Source organism: Haemaphysalis longicornis, unplaced genomic scaffold (assembly GCF_048455015.1).
Source record: "Haemaphysalis longicornis isolate Haplotype H1 unplaced genomic scaffold, Haemaphysalis longicornis Haplotype H1 scaffold_9, whole genome shotgun sequence".
NCBI lineage: Eukaryota > Metazoa > Arthropoda > Arachnida > Ixodida > Ixodidae > Haemaphysalis > Haemaphysalis longicornis.
In genome coordinates this window covers 95,586,080-95,608,259 of record NW_027526460.1, presented here as the reverse complement: position 1 = coordinate 95,608,259, position 22,180 = coordinate 95,586,080, and the positions used below count along the sequence as shown (strand labels likewise).

Sequence of the window (22,180 nt, the reverse complement as noted above, 5' to 3'; positions counted from 1 at the left end):
GACTGTTCAGTTTCCGTTCGCGATCGCCTGGTGACGGATAAGAAAATACGAACAGTTGATTTGTGTCTGTCACGTCGAAATGTGGCCGCGAGCCGCTGTCAAAACAACAGAGGCGTGGCGGTCAACATCCACTTGTTCGGGAATAAAAACAACTCGTGATGCTGTACAGGTCAAAACAGGTGAAGGTAAAAAAGTGTGACACTTGAAAAAGAAAAAAAGAAAAACGAGAGACAAGCATATCCACTGGGTCGAGCCTTAGTAAAGGAAACTGGAAAACAAAGGGAGAAAGATTAATTGCGCGCTTTTCCAGCTGAGTTCTCCGTCCGAACCCGTTCCTTCGTAAACAGACACGGCCGCGGCGCATCCGAGGTGGCAAAATTTCGCAACGCCGGAAAGGAGGCGGGGCGTTGCTTGGTGTCGGAGAGAGCAGGTGCAATGGCTTTAACGCACCTCCCTTTCGTTATTCTCTCCCTTTGTTAGTCGCTCATTATTCTCTAGCTCACTCGTCTGAATGCGGCGACTCCGACGCCTCTGTGGCCATAACGGTCTCTGTCGTAATCGACTGCTCCCGCATACCTACGCAGCTGCTGGCAGCAAAAGCTACTCCGCCTCTGGGGCAACTTGCTCGCCGGTGTCGTTGGTGCGCATTCACGCTATGTATGCGATAAGCCATTCATTACCTCTCGGAGAGAAGGGCAATGTCACTGAGATAAAGTACAATCCAGGCTCAGATTAAGCGATAGAGTTCACTCGGGATGTGTGTAGCGAGGTGTGACAGCCTAAAGTGTTGGCGTTCAGCCAGTTTCTAGTGTATATACTTAGTAACGACGGGTTGGGGCGAGAGGTTCGCCTAGGACCTTGTCATTTCGAGGTGAGCGAGGCTGTAACCCTTTCCCCTCCTAACTTTCCACGCGTAATCCGGTTTGGAATAGCGCGCATCCCAAACGCGACGACGGCGTTGCCATGCGAGCGACCGCCCTTGACGAAAAGCCATTTGGGAAGCCTGCCAGTAACTGCCCTTCAATTTAGTCGCAGTGAACTGGTCTGTCTACTCAATTATACTGCTCGCGCTGTGTTTCTCTTTCTCGTTTTTTTTTTTGTTATTATCATTCCTCGGAACGCTACCCCCTCTGTGTCCCAACTTCCTTAAAAGGTGTGTTTTCTATGCCAGAGGACCCCTTGCATGCGCACTGCAATGCCGCGATGAATGTCCTTAACTCGTCTTTCTGTTCTGCGCGCTGTTGTTTTAAATGTATGCGAATTTTATATCGCGAACAAGCAATAAAGTGTACGTTTTATATATCCAGTCGGGATCAATTTGAAGGTGATCGCGGGAGCATCGGTCAGCGGTCCTTTGGACCTACACAGCGGCCGTTCTCAGAAATTTGGCAATACAGGTAGCAGTGCTTTTTGCCCCTCGTTGTCTCTTGCATGTTACAACGTGTAGCGTGGCGCTTCTGCTTGTTTGCCACCCGAGCGATCACCTTCAAAGTGATCCCCACTGTACGCTCAACCTATGTACGCCCACTGCAGGGCAAAGGCCTCTCCCATTAATCTCCAATTTTTCAGGCCCTGTGCTAATTGCGACCAATTTATCCCCGCAAACTTCTTGATCTCCTCTGGCCACCTAACTTCCTGCAGCCCCCTGCCACGCTTGCCTTCTCTAGGGATCCACTCTGTTACCCTTAGTGACCAACGCTTATCTTGCCTTCGCATTACATGCCCTGCCCACGCCCATTTCTTCCTCTTAATTTTCACTAATATTTCGTTAACACGCGTTTGTTCCCTGACCCACTCCGCTCTCTTCTTGTGCCTTAATGTTACACATATCATGTTCCGTTCCATTGCTCGCTGAGTCGTCCTCAATTTAAGCTGAACCCTCTTAATGAGCCTCCAAGTTTCTGGCCCGTAGGTGAGTACTGGTAAGATGCGAGTTTTCCGTGTGACGAATATTCCGGCAACACGAGAATTCCGCGTACGAAATACCCCATGACCAGTTGGCATTCCTGGCCAGCTTACCTGCGACGAGTTGGCCTATGACGAGTGAACTTGTAACGAGTGGGCCTAGACCCTTGAAGGTCGACCTATTGGAAAAGCGGAATAGGTCGCGTGGGGCGAAGGCACGACTCTAACTGCTTGTGCCAGTCGGCCACGGAGCTGGTACACGTTACAGATCCGTCCCGCAAGACACCTTAATGACTCGAAAGGGCACTTTCGCGGAAGCTGCACTGTTGCGCGCCATTTTCCAACCCCTGTAGTCTGAAACACTGCATCAGTAAGTGGTGCCCACGCAGCGTCTCGAAAGAAGCCCAGTAGCGCGACCCGTTATCAAGGGTCGCCGCGGAGTGTGCGTGGTTCCTTGTGGTCGTGCTCGGGACCCCGATCTGCCTGTCGGTCAGGTCGCGCGTCCGCCGCGATTTCGTTCATCGCCATGCCAGGCACGGTCCGCGTCGAACGGGACCGGGTTGGTTGCGGCCGCCGCCACGTGCGCACTGTTGACGTGCCCCGGCCCCGTGCCCCTGTCGCTGCCTCCCGCCGCGCAAATAGGGGACACTAGGGGAACGCGTCTTCTTCGTTTATATTTCTCGCTGTGCATGCCGCCTCTTCGTGTGTGCGTGCGCGCTCGGAGAGATATCGGCAACCTTCGTGGCGGTTGCACCTTACTGGCCGTGTTGTTGCGCGTCGTCTGCAGACGCTCACGTATACGACACGTGCACGAGGCAGGGCTGCGACCGGTGGGCTGGAGAAATTTGCACACTGGCGGGATGCGCAGTGGCGAAGCCATTTGGGGAAATTCGTGCCGCGGTGGAGTCAAAAGTGGCGCTGTCACGTGACGCACACGTGCACTTACGTGTGTAGCCGTAGAGTGCTGTATCGGGACTGTCAACCCGGTTGGTTGGTGCCCGATCGCCGCGATCTTTACTGATTTTGCGCAGCTAAAGTTGGACGCCTCTCCGCTGCACGAACTTGCGCTGAATTAAGCTCTGCCGGCTTTTGTACGCTCTAGAGTGTAGATATGCCGGGTGTCCTCGTAAACGAAAGACTATACAGGACAGGCGAGTTTCTTTGCACGAAGAAGCGGATGGCGTCTACCGGAATCATGGGGCGGTTCTATAACGGAATGAGCAAGAATATGTGACCTTCTTTTATCACTTGGGATTAGAAACCGCGCTTAACTGGAGGCAGATCGGGACATACTTCGATATAAGTGATAGTTTGCTATGCCGGAAGCGCAGTGTACTAACAGCAGTTTTCAAGACGATGTTAAGGCTGTTCGATCTACGCAATAATTCGAAATATCGGAATTTGGCTGTATTAGTGTAGGCAATGATCGCGCCTTGTCAAAGTGCGATGCATCTCAGCAAGTGGCATAGCATCGCCAGCCTAAGGTTAGAGGAGGTGCTTGTTGGTTTATTTCAAGTCGTACTTGTAAACATAATTTATTTTGAAAGGCAATTGAGCGAATAATTTATGCTCTGAGAAAGCAAGATGCGATCCGAAATGCCGGTCAGAGGAGAAAAGGTGAGAGTGATTCGCACCTCTCCGTAGCCTTTTGCGGGAGTCCGCGAAGGCCAGTCGCTTTGAGGAAACTGCGGAAGCCGATCTTGGTTGTCTTCGTGATCCGGGTCGACTTGTTCGGCTTTTGCAGCCTCATACCGCCGGAACCGGCTGACGCGTTTGGGAGAATACATAAGAGCAAAGGAAGCCGTTGGTATTTTGCTGGACGTTAGAGACATTTATACAGCGATGTCGTCGATCCCGGAAAAAAATCGAAATACTCGTGCGCTTGCGGAGGTTACCGGAGGGAACTGCGGCACGAAGCGATTAGAAGTATCACCTAGGTTATATCGGAAATCCATCTGAAATTCAGAAATAGTCAGGGCCATGACCCATAAAGCGCCTGCTCTACAAGTCCGCAAGATGCGCAGCTGACGGTAGTCTTCGGCGACCCAGAAGGAGCGCGATGACGTGTAGGCTCGAGGGAGTCTACCATGGAGGAAAGAAAAGCTTAGGAGAGGCCCTGACGTCACACCCAGCGCAGCCGGAAACGCCATTTCTGTAAGTCGAATGGCGGACCATTGGCCCTCCATGCCATTGGCGGACTCTTTTTGCCTCTCTCTCTCGGTGCACCTTCTCCGCCTCCTCCGTCCTGTATCGCCTGTCTTGTCGTCTGCATCTGCCAGCGCCGAGCCGGCGGAAATCAGCTGATGGGCAGGTAGAAGGCCGTTTTGCAGCGCGTGACCGTGAACCTAAACGCGCGGTTACACTGTTACACGTCTTCAGTGTGGCCGCAGCAGGTTTGCGAAGCGGCTCGCTCTAACAATGCCGCAATGCTCGGTGCCAGGCTGCAAGTCGCGATCGGTACCCAAGGAATTGGGCGTCACTTTCCACCGGTTAGTGCATCATTCCGCTGACAAGTATTGCTGTACATTGGTGTGCATTCATCCTTTGTTTGCAATCGCCGCCGTTTATAGGTTCCCAAGCGATGGAGAACGCCGCAAACAGTGGGCGAACGCCGTGCGGCTACCGGACTGGAAAGTGCCCAAGTTTGCGTTGCAGTTTCACTGGCAATCACAGATGATTAGTCAATTAAACGGCCGTTCTATATATATAGGTAAGCAGTACTTCATGCAGATTTCACGCTAAAAAATTGTGGAATGTTTTTACCGTTGTTCGCGTGCCTTCGATAGAATTTTTTGCGAAGGAGGAGGAGGAGCAGGAGGAGGAGGCAAAACGTTTTATTGAGTAAAAAAAAAAAATGAGAGCGTGGGTGGCGTCAATAAACTTTTTTTCGCCAATTTTCAACTTGTCTCAGTGTCAATAAATTCAAGGTGATATCAGTTCAAAACGTTCATACACTAACCTCGCAGTATGAAGCGTTGAAAAGCGAAATCCAGAGCGAGACCACAAAAAGATCCAGATTCCAGATCCAGCACTCTTCCAGTCAACAGACGGACACCTACTAAGGTAATAGGACGATGGAATTATATCAACTGGGAATCTACCTTGTAACAGTTGCAAAGACACTGCCGCGCATTGCCGGCCTAGCAAACTATATATTGCAGCGGCGATAACCAAAAAAATTCCCCCGCATTTCCCCGAGGGGGAGAATGTGAAAGTGCGAATGCACGGTTGTCGGCCCGCTTGCGGCGCTTGCGCTCGGCCCCCGCAGCCCACCGCCTCGCCGCCTTCTCTTCCATCTCTTCCATCGGGTTTGTAGTATCACGTGTACACCACGCAGTTATCAAGCCGCTATAACGCCGCTGAGTCGCCAACGCACGCCGCTGACGACGTAGTTTGAATGCGTTAAAGATATAAGGCGCGTCCAACACCGTCGTGTCCGTGGCTTGGTCGGTAGCGCGTCGCGCTGCGGCCGCAAAGTCCTCGGATCGAAACCTGGCGCCGGATGCTGTTTCTTTTTCAAATATAGAGGAGCACTGCGGACGCCAACGCCGCCGGCGGTGGATGGTTTGGGGTCGCTTATAAAGTGCATTCGCAACTCAATTTTTAAGTGCATCGCACTTAAAAATTGAGTTGCGAATCGTTCGGTTGCAAGTCGCCTACGTACTGCACACCGTGTATCACTTCCCGAAAATCTACCTGACGGGTGTCCACGCGTACGACGGGACGGCGCGTTCACGATATCTGCACTTCAATAGGCGCGTCGTGATCGCGACCGGAGCAAAAGCTTGACGCGGTACAAGGTGCACTTGCAAGTAGAAATTAAATGACATATTCACATCGGCGCAGCTGTCGCAACTCGCAGCATCCTTTTCGAGTTCCGCAAGACCACAGCGCAGCAAAGCGAAGCAGCAATCTTCGCAATCGGACGACAAGGCAGGCGCTGCCTTTCCTCCATGACTGGCGAACGGCGGGCGGGCTGTTGCTAGGACGCCGTTGCTAACGCGACTTCCAATGGCCGCCGAAAACACGTGACTTCCTCCACACTTTTGCCAATGCGCGGGGATAGCTGGGGGCCTCTCCTAAGCTTTTTTTTCCTCCATGGAGTCTACCGAGTCGAGTGATAGTCGGAAAGCGTGCTGCACTGGATACAGGCGCAACGAGAAACGGCCACTGGGCTCCTCATCAACCCCTCGGTTTTTTACACACAAGCCTTCTTAGGTTGAAAATTCTTGGCAGCGACAGACGCATGTGCCGGCAGACCTGTCCAGTTGTTGAGGGTAATCATAGTTCCTCCAACCGGTATCGCGCTTCACAATTCTAAAACGTTAAGGTGACCCCAAAGTAATACAAACTGCTTACACAGGCAACCGTGACACACCGCGCCCATTTGTTCCCTTCGTGCTGTATACTATATCCCGCCCCTGTTTACACAGCAGCAACAAGTCCTCCTGCTCCGTGCATACAGAGGCAGGCACCCAGGCAGCGCGTGTTGTGTCGCGTGCGGCATATACATCTATACATCTGCGCGGGCGGACGTTGGGCGATGTCGTCACTGTGGAGATTCGCCATGTTCTCTGGGCCTAGGAGGAAAGGGGGGGGGGGGGGGAATTTATAGGGGGCCCGGGTCGGCCGGGCCCGGCAGGCACAATAACTTTGCCGCCTGTCCAACGCCTCGAGCGGTCGATTCCCCGGCTCGGCGCTACAGAAAAACGCCGTGCGTTTTCACGCTGGGTGCATGTCGTATACACGGTGGCTTCCCCACCCCCCCTGACGTACGGCGGTCCGGCGCGACCTGCCTGCCACTTAGCCGTTTTTCAGAGATTTCCCGTCGCGCTTGCGCGGCACAGTTTGCGCGCAGTTTGTTCGGGCAGTGTCGTGACGCGCGGTGGCTTAGACACGAGGGTTATCGAACCGTGACTGCGTGATTTTTTCGCGGCGAAGCGGTGTGTGTTGTAGCCTGTTGGTTGCGACAGCGCCCGCGACTGCGTTTTGTTGCCTGCCCCCCGATTACTTCCGTGGTTGCGGGGTATTGGCGCTTGGCACGTTGCGTTGCGAATGTTACGCCTCGGTCGCGCTAGCATCTATTGGAACCGGCTCTTCGTGGTTGTCAGCGATGTTTTCGCTTTGTTGTGCCTGCACTCCTTCCTGTTGCTGCTCCAGACACCGTTTTCTCACTTTCACACGCACGCCGTATCAAGCCCGTTCTACATGGGGCGAATTTCCCTGGGAATTCGCACCATGTAGAACGGGCTAGTCTGCATTTGTCCTTTTCGGAGATGGCTTCTTCAACAAATTGGGCCCATCTCCCCGCGAGGGGGACTCCAATAAATGCGTCGCATAGGGGGTGGGTGTATTGCGTTAACGTTTAGTGTTTGGGGAGTTGGTGGTAGTGAATGCGTTGTATCAGCAGCTTCTTGACGTAGTTTGAATGAGTCAAGGATATAAGGCGCGTTCGTAGCATTTCATTCTGTGTCGGCTTTGTGGCGCAGTGGGTAGAGCACCGTGTACATTGCGTTCCGCCCGCAGGGTCGAGGGATCGAAACCAGGCGCCGGATAGTATTTTTTTTTATATAGTGTAGGGGGAGGGGTGTGGACTACGACTACGGATGTCAACGTGGGTGACATCGTGAGTTACTGAAATGCTCTGCATTTAAAATAACTTCCTTATCGTTTCTAAAAGTCTAAAGAAATGTTGATTGGAATCTTGCAAGAAGACATTTTATGTTCCAGTCCGCGCACTCCTTTCTGGAAATCTGGGAAGCCGAGTTTTGCGGGAAATTGTGTACAAAAAACATGTGTAAATTGTTTAGACACATTAGTGGGAAGTGATGCAGTTTTGCGGGAAAATTTATTGCTCCATGTGAGTCACAGTGGCTGATAGAAGGAACAGTGACTTTTTTTTTCTTCTTCTGCCTGCGAGTGTGAAGCCATCCAAACAGCAAAGCCTAATTTACTGTAACAGCTACTCCCCCCTTCAATATGTAGTTGTAATAAAGCAGCATGAGTTTACTGTGGCCCAGTGTCCCAATGACTTTACAAACTGTTTTTTTTTTTTATGAAATTGAAGCCACTGTTAACCACAGTAATGCCGCGAAGCTTTCTTGTCCAGACGCCGATTCTAACTTCGTTCGTCTCGCCCTCAATGAGCGTATACATCTTAGTTTCGTCGCGGTCACCGGACAGTCACGCTATGAGTGCTGCGCGCACGAATTTTGTAATCATTGCGAAACCCTGCGTAAGAAATCAAACGGGGCCGAATATTATTCCGGATTGCGCATATAATCCGAGACGGCAACCGTGAATCCGGTGCACCCGGTTCGCAGCGCATTTGCGCTTGCCACATGTGCAGTGAAGCGATCGGTCGGGGAAAGAGAAAAAAAGAAAAGAAATAGGCGCCTTTGTTGGCTTTTTGTTGTTGCTCCGTCATTCCGTGTCTTGTGCTTGTCTGCGCGTAACCCGGTACCGCGTTGAATCTATCCGGCGTGCGCGGAACAGCTGTGCCCGCAGACAGCGGGCTCGCGCGTGTTGCGAAGGCAGTCGGCGCCGCCTCCGTTGCATCGTTATGTGCAGTCGCCGCCGCCTTTGTATGGGCGCGTGAGACCTTGCACGCGCTTGCGCGTGGGCGTCGAAACGGCCGTCGCTGCCGCGTTGGCAAGCGGCAGCACCAGCTAAACTGTGGTTCGCGAAGGTTGCTACTCCATGTGGACGTGGTCTGACCAAGCGAAGCATTCGTTAAATGCCGCGTGTCGCCGTGGAACAGGGCCGGTGACAATAGCTAATAAAACATTGATTTGATTGAGCGTAGGGTTTAACGCGCCGACCCAACGCAGGCGATGAAGCCCGCCGTAGTGCATGGCTCCAGATTGATTTTGACCACCTGGGGATCTTTAACGTGCGCCGAAATCTCGAACACACGGGCGTTTTTGCTTTTCGCCTCCATCAGAAAAGCGGCCGCCGCGGCCGGGAATCGAACCCGCGTCCTCGTGCTCGGCCTTAGGCACTGAGCCACCGCGGCGGGTTAACTACTAAAACAGATAGTATCACGGTTGGAACAGCAGTGCCGATGGAGTCGTTCATTTACATGGGCGAATTTGTGCCTGCAAGCAAGCGGCTACCTCTTACTGCGCCAGGTCTCCCTCTCCCCCCTTCCCTTCCTCTGTCACGTTGTTGGTGTTTTTGGTGATAATTGAAGCCCTGGGGGTTCTGTATTTAAATTTTGTGGCCTCTCTTCAGCCGTCAGCCAAGAAGGTTGAAGAGAAAACAGGACAAGTGACAAGTATCGACCTAAGGGTAGAGCCAAAAATGACGAGGCCGGTAGCCTGCTAGTACTGGCCTCGTCGTCTGCCTAACGCCTATATCCACGGATGCACTCATGGCACATGCCTATCCTCCAGGCTTTATTTTATATGGTATTAAAGGTAGCAGTACTGTACTGTATGGCTGGGCTGCGCATGCGCATAAGAGTTAAAACGTGCTTGATTGTGCTGCACTCCCGCTCAGTGCCGTTGATGTGGCGGGCGTGTAGAACCAGTATCGGTGCTGTGTTTGCTAAAATTGGCTATACTGTGTCAGGGCGATTACCGGTAATGGAATGAAACCGAATTTGTCGGTTTCGGCTGATCACGGAAGCTGGAGAAGGAATGCGCTTTTTTACCTTTAAGCAAAACTGGAAAGTAGGTGAACTAGTGTGTTTGAGCATTCATGTGTTAGTGAGAGTTGTTTTCATAGATTTTCATATCACCTTCAGCCCATCTGGTGTTGCAAATGGGGAGGCTAGCCTGGGTGACCTCGCCTGTCCATTAAAGGTTTCTCTCTCTCTCTCTCTCTCTCTCTCTCTCTCTCTCTCTCTCTCTCTCTCTCTCTCTCTCTCTCTCTCTCTCTCTCTCTCTCTCTCTCTCTCTCTCTCTCTCTCTCTCTCTCTCTCTCTCTCTCTCTCTCTCTCGTGGGGAGAATATATAGCGCTCAAACGTACGGGAGACACAAAGGAGGTAACGAGTACGGCAACGCTACATTGCCTAGTTGCCAATGTGCACTTAGTTTAGATTTGTGTTTTAAGTAAAAGTTTTCACTTCCTGCTATTTCTCTCTCCGCTGTCGAACGTGGACGTCGTCATTTATTCCGTGTTATGGCACTTTGCATAGAATTTTGAGATTTACGGGATCTACTTCCTTTAAACTCGGCGTTGGTGAAAGGCTAAGTGTAACTGTCAAAAATCTTCTAGGGGATCTTTACATTTTTTTTTATGTTTCAAACTTTTACACCCCCATACCAATGATTTATTTTTTAACCTCCTCACGTCCTTCCAAATTCTATTTTATTGACTGAAAGACCTCGCACTCTGACATGGCGCTCTTTGGCCTCGATGCCCTTGTGCCATAAACACGTACATACATACAAAATTCTCGTCTCTAGTTGTTGAATAGCTATAAGAAGACACTACACAGCGGAAAGGAGCAAGTGTAGAGCAGCTGAGACGTTTGGTTGATCAGCGGAAGGGTGGTGGGGAGGGGGAGTGCGGGGGGGTGGCCCATGTCACCCACGCCCCTTGTTGCAACTAGAGTCACTAAATAACCTGATCTACGGTTCTAGTTGCAACCATTCCTACACCAATGTCTCGAGGCTGCATACAAATGTCGCCCACATGAAGGAGCTTCGCGGGAAATTTAAATTGTCTTAACAAATGTGCCAGCCACCTTCACGTTTGCTCTTCGAGCGCTCTCACCATGGGAAAGCACTCTGCCACGTGTTCAATAATTTACTTCGGAATTAAGTTGTTGCCTGAGGTCATTTCGCTAAAGTGGCATTCAGCTCCTCAAGTGGCCTCAGCGTGAGTGGATCCTGTAAGTTCCGCGTATTGAGCGTGCAGGTGCATAACCTATCGCGGAGCCGCACGATTCCCCGCGTGCATTATTTCCCGTGTGTCCAGCTTCGCCGCCTCACGCGCTGTTTTTGTTTTTGTGTTTTTCCAGGAGCGACAGCGGTGCGGCGGAAAGCGGTCGTCGCTTCCCGGACACTACGGAAACGGTGAGCGGACTCTCTGCATGCATCCTACGCAACGGAGGTCGCGATGTACAACAATGCCGCCAGCAAGCTTTGGTAACAGCCCCGGTCAACTGGGCGGTAATGCCACCCCGTTGACTCCGTCGCAGTCGCGCGTAGCGGGCGCGTAACCCGCGGTGCGTTGCCCTTTGTCGGCAGTCCGGTTGTTGCGGTGCGGGTGTCCACTTGCTTCCGTGCCGCCTGGTGCCTCCGCCGTTTGCTTTTTCTTTTTTTCATCACCGGAGACGTCGCCGACTGGTCCCTTTGACCCCTTCGCCTCCCACTGCGTCCTTTCCTTTTTTTAGTTTTTTTTTTTTTTTTTGCAGTGAAATATCCTGACGTTTCGGTTTGCAGTTCGCAATATCGCGCGACACAGATGTGCGCTATCGGAGCAGAGATGCCGCCACCGCAACTGTCCGCAAAGTAGTAGAGGACGCGAGGTCGATCCTGGCCGCGGGGGTGGTTTTTCACATGGAGGCAAGGGACGAGAACGCATGTCTGCCGAGATTTCGGCGCACGTTGAAGATCCCCGAATTGCCTAAATTAATGCGGAGCCCTCCACTACGGCGTGCCTCATAACTCCGGTGTAGCTTCGGTGCATTAAACCCTCGTAATTTCAATTTCTGTTTTCATAGAGCTATTGGTGAAATATAAAAAAAAATTGAAATCGTTGGGAATTTCTGATTCAGGTTTGCAAGTGGCAATACCGGTTGCTGTAGCAATAGATATGTTGCCGAGCAACCGTCCATCATAGCTAAGCGCTATTTCCACGTTCTGTGCTCTGGGGTGAATGTTCTAGATTTCTTTATTATTTTAATTTACTCTCTGATACTGATTGCGAGTTTTTCACTGTGGTATCCGACTTGGTGGCTTCGTGGCTGACGCCTTCTTTCGTTGAACTCGTGGGTGGGCCCCAGTTGAACCCTTAACCACAGCGGAACCTGGCCCCAAGTCCGTGAACGCCTGTGTACAATGCAAGCGCACGAGCATACTATGGGGTCGTTAGAGCGCCGCATGTCCTTGTCAAACGCGGGTGAATTAACCATTCCCTGTTCCTCTTTGTAGTGTAACTAACCGGAAGCACGAACTCGCGATGCTGCAAAAGCGAAAGTCGGCACCCAGAACGAAAAGCCTCGCACGCGCACACGTACGTTCACGCGCACGCCAGAAGCTCGTTCCGCAAATGGGTTTGTGCAAGCGATTGCTGTCGTTTTTTTTAGAGCTTTTAAAAAAGCTGGTGAATGAAAGCACATATACGAGATAACTTCCGCATAGCGCACACTATATGTGCACGACACTAAACGAGTGGAGTTTTCGTGCGTGCACTGTACACCGTGACGCGGTTCGACTTTTATTCAAGCTTCACGGAAAAAATTAGAAGCGGCTCTGGGGTACAACACTCGTGATCACCGCACGTATCGTATGCGGTCGAGCCAAAGCGAAGTGAGACAATCACGGTGTGAGGTTTGGACCGCGCAATGACCAAGCTCGCATGCTATAGGAAAGGCTATAGAAAAAGAAAGCAGATAATCCCCGCTTTTAATGAAGTATCGCTTATAAAGAAGGCAGTTTTCTATACCGCCCAGGACCTCGTTATAACGAGGGTGTACTGCCCTTAATTCCAATGCTTTGTCCCCCGAGTAGTGCGTTGCTGGATGAAGTCTAGACGCTGATTGAAGCCAGCTGCTTTTGCCTAACGCTTCATAATGAGGTCTTTTTTTATTTATTTATTCGTTCAGATGTTGGAGGCGATGGCACTTCGCACCATGCTGCACGAAAAGCAACAAAGCGCGACTTCTGAGCGAGCCAGAGGTATCGGCGGTAGCTTTTGTTATTGGGAGCGTAACAAAATTAACATAGCCGGGAAAAGGAAAAAAGAAAACTGGTGCCCATGACGTTACTGTCATTCTGTCATTACGTTACGGAAGCCCAGCGCCCAGGCGAATGACAACCTGGCAGGAATCGTATACATCATGTGTAGTACAGCCTCAGCACGTTACAGTCGAACTCTTGCGAAACTAAAACGAAACCATTTCGAACTGTTAGGAACTATTACGAGGCTACATGGGTGCAGACTGGCGGAGGTAAACATTTCTAAACGCGCGAATTCTTCCCCATTTCTAGACATAAAATTAGCACCCCCACCCTCCTCCCCCTCTTCTGTGTTTACGAGAAAAAAAAATTATAACACCCGAAAACGAAGTATACCTGTATACTAGTCCTCTTCTCCGTGTATCGGGCTCTCCCGGCCGTGTGCCTTTCGTCGTCGTACATGCAAAGGTGCTATCTCAGTTTCGTTGTTTATCTCTCTATATAAACAGGATCAGCGTGGCTCGTACTTGGAGATGCAAGCTTGTTGCCAGAATATTCCGGGTGCACGGTGATTGATGATTTATTGATACCGTTGCTGCCCGAACCGCTCACCGAGAAGAAATGCGTGCACTCGTTACAAGCGGTCTCTCGCTTCAAGTTTTCCTCTTGCGTTACAGCGTGCGGCGCCTGAAATGGGAGTTATTATCGCGGTCTCTTTTACTTGCGGCTCGTCCTTCGCTTTCATCTACCACACGAAGCAAACAAACAAGCGGATAACACGGCGGGAACGTTCTGCGCGCGCAGAAATCCCAACGGGCGACCGCATAGTGCCGTGCTGATCCTCGCAGTCCATCGAACTCCCCTCCCTTCCTTCTGTCCGTATTATCCAAACGTCTGCGTCCAGTCGTTGGCCGCACGTCGGTAGTGGAATAGCGGCTAGAATTTTTCGCGGCGCCGCCAGCCCGCTTTGGCGGTCGGCTCGCTGAATGCACGCGCCGATCGCTTTTTTTTTTTTTTTTTTTTATCTTCCTACCTTTCTAGTGCTCCGCCTCCCTCACTCTCGACCTCCCCGCCGTGTTTATTTTTGTGCTCTGTTCGATTGACCAGAGCTATCGGTCGTCACGACGATGTTGCGCGAACCACGTTCGCTGGCGAAACGCTCGTGCCGCGATGGTGTGTGGCGCTCTCGATGACGACCAGGTATTCGAGCGAAGCACGAAGTTGTGGAAAGGGAAAAGGAGGCGTACAGTGGCCGGCGAATTGAGGAGAGGAAAGAAAAGGCCTTGGGTGGACGCGGAGTGGCCGAGGAATCGGCTGGCGTCCATTTTCCTCCGAGTACCGACAGCGAAGCCGCTACGTCGTTGCAGTCTATGCGAGGAACAACACCGTCGACGGCTGGGCTGTTTCGGCGTCTGGAGTGGGAGGACCGCCTTATCCCGTCGCTTCAATTGACTGAGAATAAAAATATGACAAGCGGAAGCGTCATCAGAGAGGTTCAGTGCCCCGAAATGGATAAAAAGATATACTAAACGGCAGATGGGGAGTGGTCGACAGGCCTTCTTATCTGAGGGGCGTTGCTCTGAGACGCGTAACGTCGACCAGGCCAAAGTGCGTACGGTACAAGGCTGAGGAGGCTCATGGCCGCTGCAGTAGGTATACCCGGGGGTGCATCCTGAATTGCGGCACTTTGACTCTGACATGCCGACGTAAAACCAGTTCTTTTACCACGTTTTTCGTTTTTGCCGCCGAAGTTCGTGTTCGTTTCCCCCTCGTTGGCGGATCTCTCCTCTCGGTATGCGTAAACATCGACCATGCATGCGTGGACTCGTTGATTAGTATACGTTGCTTGGTATTCATACCGCCTGACCTTACCGGCTCAGCAGCGTACTCGCGGCGATGCAGTTTGTCAACGCATAGCCGTGGACCGGCTGGTCTCGATTTCGTGCGCTTGGTTCCGGAGTTTATTCTTGCTTTTGCTTCAATTAAGCACGACACGCATGAGTTGGCACGCTTTTTTATGTGTAAGCACTTGCTGCGAAGGTTAGGTCCTGAAAACTTGTACGGTAGGCACGGGTGTAATTCATGCAATGATGTTTCAGTTTCGGCGGACTGGTGGGGGGGGTCTGTCCCAGTTTAGTGAATTCGGTGAACACGACGTGGCCGTGGCTATGACGAAGCTCGCCCGTTTCGTGCAGCGTGCAAAATAATCCTCCGATGGAACAGCGAGAAACTAGGGAAGAAGTGTGTGAGAAAAAAAAGATGACTGGAAGGAACGTACATAACATACGTGGGCGCTGATTACAAACTGGGAGTTTGTAACTTACTCTTGCGAGTTCGCTTATCTCATTCTTAAGAGGTAATACTTGAGATTTCTTGGAATTGTTTGAAATTACGAAATATCTTGGAGGGAACCGTTACGACGTAATCGGGCGCACTTATCGCAGGTGGCCACAATGCGAGCCAGCCAGTCCTTTGAAGACCGAAATATGGAGGCTAAAATTGGCCGCGTATCTGCTCCTTTTCAAAAGACGATAGTCTTTGTAGACATTTGCCAAGGAAATGCCCCCTTTGCTTTCCCGCTCCTCTCATGCTGTTCCTTACCGTCGCGCTCTTCCCAAAGTAAACACACTAAAGGTTTGCTCAAGGCGATTTGAATTTACCGCGTTCCACTGCTACAGGCCGGGTTCCTCGATGCCAGCGCTGCAGCACGGCGGAGACGCGCGTGAATGGTGGCGGCCAACTACAAGTTTTCTAGAACCGCGTGGCCGTGCTCCACGTGCGTTCCAAGCAGAACGTGGAACGTAGCTAGTGGAACCTTTCGTTGCTCTTGCCGCGTGATTTTTCATATACCGCCAAGCGGTAGCGCGGGCAACAGCAGCAGGCGGCGGTTTTCTGCAGTAGATGTAGAATATCATTTGCTATCGAAAAACCAAGCATCCATGAATTTTCAAATAAAGGAACGCTGTAAATATCCCTTGAGTACTAATTTCCTGTCTTATATTTGCGTAATGTCTTGTTCTTGTTCAACAAAATTGACAAGTATGAACATATGAACCGGGCTTAGACGTTTACGTTTGGCTGTGAGTATATAAGACTATTGCTCTCAATGCCAGTTTTACTTTGGCCGGGTGGCTGAATCGAGTAAAAGACAGACAGACATAAATTTCTGGGTTTAAGTAGCCCAAGAAAGACTATCGTCTTTAATAAGAAGAAGCGGTGACCACGAGGGTGGATTAATGAACCGAAACAAACAGTGCCTAGAACAAAATCCTTGGCTTAAGAGCGTGCTCCAAATGCAGGCTACAAGGTAACAAAGAAAAAGAAAACATACCGAACTCTTTGCGCATTGTTTGAAAGGTGGACACGTTTTTTTGTGTTTTTTTTTTTACGTTTCAGATCAAGTGACCTTCGTCCGTAAACAAAGTTGGTGCTCAAAAAAAAAAAAAAAAGAGTTCCTTTTCTTTGTTATAGTCGGATTGCATGCGCAATGACTAAGTTTACTGGAAGCGGTTTTCATGACCATCCCTCCAGACGCAACGCCCCAACTAATCGTTTGCACAAATGGATACATTTGTTCAGGTTTGTTTAGGTTCGTGGCGTCATTCCAACCTAAATCAAACTGGGTAATTTGCCGCGCGTGCTTCTCTCGGTAAGTCGCGGTTCTCGTGCCATATACCCCGACTTTCGAACGTAAACGTCATGTAGCATTAGCTGAGGTCTTTGAAATGCAAGACAGCTAAAGCCAGTTGTACATGGTGCGAATTTCGCCTGCGAATTCGCAGGTACGGCGCCACTCATGCAGCGAAACGATCTGTTCTCGTTGCTGTGGCCAGTTGCCAAATATTTGGAACAGTCGAACATCTCCCGTGAACGTCGTCTGGAAATTTGTCGCAGCAGTGAAAATAGGAAAAATATATCGTTTTGCCGCACGAGCGGTGCCGCAGCTGCGAATTCGCAGGCGGAATTCGCGTCATGTAGAACAAGCTTAAGACGCCTAATTAAGAATGCAGCCCCGTAAGATGACCAGGTCAGCTGAACAGTGACGATGAATTGAGGCTTTACGGCGCAAGGCCGACAAAGCCAAAGGGCACCGTGACAATGTTGAGATGATATGTTAAATGCAGTCTGCAAACAAACAAAAAAACGCATTACATTAAATTTTACCATTACTTTATTTTACTTTATAAAATTTTACAAGTCATCTAGGCATGCGAGGTCTGAAAGCATCAGGGCCGCCCTAGTTTTGCGACAGATAATCGGGCGAAATGAGATTACGGGCGGTATGATATGGTTTTTAAAAGTCAGCGGAGAAAGCCACCGCGGTGTGAGGCTAAGCTACAACCTTGGCCTACGTCCTGTCCTCAGGCCTGTGGTGCGTACTCGTGGTAAGTGCTCGCGCTGTCAGTATTGAGCTATCCTATGGGTATGCGACAACCGCTCATTGCTCCTACAGCAAAGGTTCCTCCCCGGCACCTCGTATGTTCATTTTATCGCGCGACACTCTCCTGCTTCTCTTTCCGCTGCTTCCTATATGCGGGCAAAAATAGAACCTAATGAAGCGTATTTCCTTATTTAGGTGGCCTCTCGTTGCATAAATAGCGTCACGGCAGCTCACTACTACCAGCTGTGTCGTTGCAACTGCGGGGGAAGGCAAGGCGGCGGCGTTTGTGTGTGTATACATTGTGCCACGGCTTGTCACGAAGGTCACGCGCGGCGGAATTAGCTTTACGAGCCGCGCACGTGGCGGTTCGTCGTCGGTAAAAACCCGGTTGCTGCTGTTGCGCGTGTTGCCAGGCGAGCTCGGTAGCGTCTCTGTACTCCGAAGCGACGCCGCTTCTTGCCGTCTTGAGCGAAAGGGCCGCCTGGTGTCGTGTAGCAGTGCGCACAGATTAAAGGTGCGTTGCACTTATACCGGGGCCTTTCTTCTGAGAACCATACTTCCCAGGCTTCACAGTCGTGCAGGTCGCTGAGCGAAGTGGTTCCGACGATTTTCGAGTTCGGGGAACGCGCTCAGTAATCGCCGAAGCGGCGGGCCTAGACGGAAACAAGAAGTGCGCAGAACGTGTGTGGACGGGGACATTGTTATTATACGGCTGGGGGAAGGGACGTTCCCTGAAGGACGGAGCCGGGGGTGCATATGTTTAACGGCCATAAATGATGTCTGCGCCAATCTCGGTCCTTCGTTTTCTTTTTCCTTTTGCGTCTGTAACTGAGAAGGACATATCTTGGAAACAATTCGGGACTTATATGGGAGCCGCGCTCCTTAGCTCCATATGCGCCTTAGCGCAACACATTGGCAGCAGCAGGCGTTGTTTCCGAGCTCTCTTTAAAACCCCCACCATCAGCCCATTTCTCCCTTTCTTCCGTTTATTCTTTTTTGTTTTGTTTTGCCGTCTCAGCGAGAATTCGGGGGACCTACTTTCGCGAGCACCGCCTTGAAGTGTGTTTCTTTGTTGTTTTTTCTGCTGCTCGTTCATCTCAGTCTTTTTTCTTTCTTTCCCGTACTATTCGTTGCAGCTCTCGTTATGCAACTGGTGCTTTCTCTACCGAGATTCTTTTTCTTTTCTTACGTCCCCTCCTCCCGTTGTTTTTCTCTTCGTTTCCTTCGGCGCTCCACTTCCGAGGCGGCCGTCTGCTTTGCATTCGTCGGCCACGCGCGCCCCCGCGCGCTACAGCGTTGCAACAGCCGGCTGGCTCCTCAAGTAGTCGCCCATTGTTTCCTCACGTCTTCGTCGTCGTCGCTGCCTCCTGGCCCCAACTCTGATTCGAATTTTTGCGCCAGGGGCGAGCGAAAGCGATAGGGAAAGGAGAAAAAGAAAGAGACAACACTGTTCCTTCCCCCTTTCTTTTTTTCTGTTGTTATTTTCACGTTTTCTGCGGAGTTCCGCCGTTGCTAGTGGTTCGCGGAAGTGCTTCCGGGTTTCCACTCGCACCCTACAGCTTCGTCGTCCGAAATCAGGCGCCGCGCCTTGCTTTGATATGAGCCGCCTCGCTTTCTCCTCTTCCATTCCCTTCTCCTCGTCGCATCCTTTTCTGAAGAAGCGCGGCCCGCGCCCGGAACGCTGAGTACGCGAAGGGTTGTGACCCTCGTCCGTTTTCCCGGTTTTTCGTCCGTCTTATTTCCATTGAAGGCATCTGCGTAGAACGCAGCCGCCGGAAACTCCGAGCCGCTTTCTCGTTGCTTCCTCTGCTGACGTCAGCGTCTTCGGCAACCCTCTGCGAACTGGCGATTTGAGTTTTTAGACGTGCGTGCTTCAGCCGGCGGAATCTGAATTTTTGTTGTTGTTGTTGTTTGCGTCAGTTTCTCGATAGTTCCTCTTTAGTCCCATTTTCGCAGTTCTTGCGCCAGCTGAACCCTATTGGGGCCCATCAAGCACTATTTTTTTTAAATTGTAACGCTTTCGGCGAATAGATGCTTTCGTTGGTGAGATTGCCTGCGCTAAGTATTTTGCGGTTTTATGCACGAAAGAAAACTTACGAACACGACACAGTCGTATAGCATCGTTGTCGTTTTTATCCTGTGCTGTTATGGACGTCTCTTTTGCAACGAAATGTCCCCGATAAAATCGCTGCTGTACATCTCCCCTTTCATCTAAATAAGTGTGAACAGTGTAACTGAAATTTAGAAGCCTAGGTTCACTGAAGCATCGGCTGCCCTGAGCAAATCACGGTGTACCCTTTTGCACAGGCGACGTCCAGAGATTTCTGTGGTTCTTTAGGGCACGAAGGAAACAGAGATCATGGACTCATCCGCCGTTCAGTTCGCCTGTAACGCAGGCCCGCTGCCGTCAGCCTTTCATCTGCACGCTATCTAGGTTAACTGTTCCGGACAAATTAATTGTTAACTAGCTCAGTTTTACCGTTATCCCATTTACACCCGGCCATTCGCCTGCTTGCCCTGTTACCGCGTCGTTTATTGTCCCGTCATAGTCTGTGTAGTCCTCGTACCAGCATTAATTTAGTTCCGGTAGAGATGGTGAACCAACCGGCCTGCCTGGAAACGCGTGCTCATTCCACACTTCTCTCCCTTCGATGCAAAATTAGGCTCAAGGAGCGGTTGCCTAATCTGTATGTCTTTATTTAAAACGTGGGGCGACTGAAAACCCTCGGCGTATAAATAAATCCGCAGCGTCGGTATGTTTGTTCCGTTTCTCTCTCTCTCTCTCTCTCTCTCTCTCTCTCTCTCTCTCTCTCTCTCTCTCTCTCTCTCTCTCTCTCTCTCTCTCTCTCTCATTTTTTTTCTTCTTGCTTCCATTGCAGCCTTTAGTTTTCTAGCGACCTAAAATACCCACCATCCGATGACAACAACTTTGGCATATTATTTATGTCGGTTTTCGTACTCCTCCAAAAATGAACCCGGGGCTAAACTTGAGTTTGAAAAGACTTTCTTATGGCTTTAAATACTTCCTACGGGAATCCGGTAGAAATTCGCGTTTATTTATCCCTGGACTTCTTGTGTAGCGGCATCAGTATACCCTGCGCTTTCTAGACAGCGCTGGGTTGTGCAAACAATGTTTTGTCATGCCGTTGCGTATATAGAGCGCCGCACTGCCGGAATCCCGTATAACGAACAAAAGGGGAAACGCGCGACGTGCTTGACGTGCAAAAAAACTATTTCAGCGCTGCGCTGAAGGCAAAACATCTCGAGAGGCGCCGAGGCACAGAAGAGCGAAGTACGCAATGCAGGCTGGGTGGGAGTCCGTCCAGCAGCAACTGGGTCAGCTTCCGGCCCCTGTCAAAACAGACTATAGCGGCATCACGCCTCGCGGCACGTCTTCGGAATAAGCGCGCGCGCTGGTTCCTCGCGTTCTGCTGAGTTTTCATCGCGTTCTCCCTTTTTTTACGGCCGGCCGAACTCGTTCAAGCAACCGTGATTTAAACTTCGGGAGCAAGCCAAGGACGCGAGCGTGGAAAGCAGCCACAACACTGCGTCCCCATTTTCGCATTTCCACCTCTTTTAGCAGTTTTAACGGCTGTGCCCGGAAAAGCAGACGAGGCCGACTGTAGAGTTTAGCCGTTCAGACCGCTGTGTCAGCGCCAAATTTTGGGCTACATTTGGCGGTGACGTCACGCCTCACATAGTTGGCTTTCTTTCATTGCGCTCGTGTGTGCAGTGAAGTATGATGTACAGGCATTGACGGGGTGTTTTTTTTTTTTTTTTTGGTAGCTTAAGCTACACTGGCCGAGGTTGAGCAGTTTCGCGTGGGCCTTGAAGGGCCGTGCTGCGCAAGCGCGAGGAGCGTTGCATTGCATTGCATTGGATTGGATTGGATTAAATAGGATTGTATTGTATTCGATTGGAAACCAATCGAATTGGAGTACGGGTGTGTAGGGAATTGGGTCTGCACATTCGCCGGTCTGCGCATTCCAGAGGAGTGACATCATAGCCGCGGCAGATGCACTGGCGCCGGCGCGTGTCCAGCTGTGCGCCTCCGTTGCGCAGTAGCCAAGTCTGACGCTGCGCCGGAGCCGCTTGATAGCCGTTTCGCGTGGCTCCTGGAGAGCCGTGCTGCGCATGCGCGAGGAGCAGTGACTGGACTGGACTGGATTGGATTGGATTGGAAATCGTTTTAGCAGCAGTAAGCTTGATAATCAGCTAATCATAGACAACCAGGAATCCCATGAATAACCAGCTGAACCTTAGCTCACGCTACGTATATCCTGGCATAGCCGAGCTAAGCCACTGCTAATTTTTTTTTTTTTTTCGGCCTGCTTGGCGGACGGCTTGGAGTCCGGGTGGTCTTCAACTCACAGCTGTTGCTGTGAAACGAATTGTGTGATTCTTAAAAAAAGCGTGCACGTACACTCTTTGTCAGAAATTTGTAAGCCGTGTCAAAGATTTCCGCCCGACGAAAATATGGTTACAGAACAGTTTCTACTGGGGTTGTTGTCCCAAGAAAGGAGGGTACATATCGGAAAGGGCTTGGCCAAGCGCACTATGGCTTAGTAGGGGAGGCTGCGGTAGTGATTGAACCGGCCGCTTCCCGATCTGCTTGCTCGGCTCTTCTAGCATCTCATCGCTGTAAATAATAAACCCATTTCATCAATCGAGGTCGTGGCAATATAAAAAAAATCCCGGGCCGTCTCCACAAGCGTGACACTTGGTGAGGGGCGAAACATGTTGTGTATAAGTGTATTGTTGGCGCCTTGGCGTTTTTGCTAACAGAGATGAAACCGTTGAGGGGTAGAGGTATACAGCTTTGCTGTAAAAGTCTCATGTCTTTGAAGCACGAAGCTCTCTAGCGCGAGGCGTAAACGAGTGGGCCGGTGTTTTAGTACCGTGACTACATGAGACGCACGACGATTACGACGACGACGACAGGAGACGCCAACGGTCCCAGCCCCAAAGGGGCTTCGCCCCCTAAAAAGTCTAACTTTCAAGTGTCACCGTATTGTATGACCTTAAGAAATAAGGTTGCTTTCG

The 22,180-nt window shown here is 50.9% G+C and overlaps 1 protein-coding gene across 5 annotated transcripts in view; it reads left to right on the top strand.

The window, feature by feature from the left end:
* Oatp30b (Organic anion transporting polypeptide 30B) overlaps window positions 1–22,180 on the top strand; it is a 260,754-nt gene that overhangs the window by 133,667 nt on the left and 104,907 nt on the right. For 4 of the 5 annotated variants that reach the window (XM_077682802.1, XM_077682801.1, XM_077682800.1 and 1 more), the window contains one exon: window positions 10,875–10,929. The exons of the other annotated variant lie outside the window; for it this stretch is intronic. The gene's annotated coding sequence lies outside the window, so the exon portion shown is untranslated. The remainder of the gene's footprint in view (window positions 1–10,874; window positions 10,930–22,180) is intronic. 5 annotated transcript variants of the gene reach the window in all.